Below are 862 nucleotides of genomic sequence, written 5' to 3'. Positions count from 1 at the left end.
TTTTCATTTGCTACACAGCCAGATAATACGACAAATCGCTAACCTCAAATACCCTTTAATATATACCAAGTTTATGCGCAGCACGTTGAGATGTGGCCGCATTTAAACACCACATGCATCAAAATCGTATTGTAATATTTTGTATTCGATTAATCAGCCGATTATTTTGAAATAGCGGACGGAAGGATATCGGATCTCCGAAACGCTGGAAGCTCACAGCAACGGACGTAGGCGTGATGTGCCGATGATCATGAGCAATGCCCACCTACCTCAACATTGGATGTGAAAATTAGTTGTGTTCACGATATGAAAATGCTATGCTTGTTGCAAAGCAGAAATAATCAGTAAAAGGAATCAATAATTTTCGATTCAAAGCTTTCGTGACTGCAGGGATTCATCTTCTTGGTTCTTTCGGTAAAGTCACGTAGAAGGGAAATAATACAAATAAAACATAAAATAATTCTCATGACGTTTCAGCCACAACGCAAGCAGCCGTCCTCAGGCGAAGAACAGGTCTGTCGGAAAGACGCTGTCTTTGTCTGTCGGAAAGACGCTGTCTTTCCGACAGACCTGTTCTTCACCTGAGGACGGCTGCTTGCGTTGTGGCCGAAACGTCGTGAGAATTATAATTTTATTATGTTTCATTATTTCCCTTCTACGTGACTTTACCGAAAGAACCAAGAAGAGGAATCAATAATTTCGATGGTTGATAGTTCCAGCTCTACCAAAGTGCCTGTCTCGAACACCGACCTTGAGACTCACCGGCTGTAGACTTTTCAGAAGTTGGGTTACAGCGTTTCTCCTACGTTACGACGCTCGATTGAAAATTAAGTTAACCTTATTTCGAATTCTAGATTTGAAG

Source organism: Lampetra fluviatilis, chromosome 12 (genome assembly GCF_964198595.1).
Source record: "Lampetra fluviatilis chromosome 12, kcLamFluv1.1, whole genome shotgun sequence".
In the NCBI taxonomy this organism is placed as follows: domain Eukaryota; kingdom Metazoa; phylum Chordata; class Hyperoartia; order Petromyzontiformes; family Petromyzontidae; genus Lampetra; species Lampetra fluviatilis.
Note: the sequence above shows the minus strand (reverse complement) of the source record.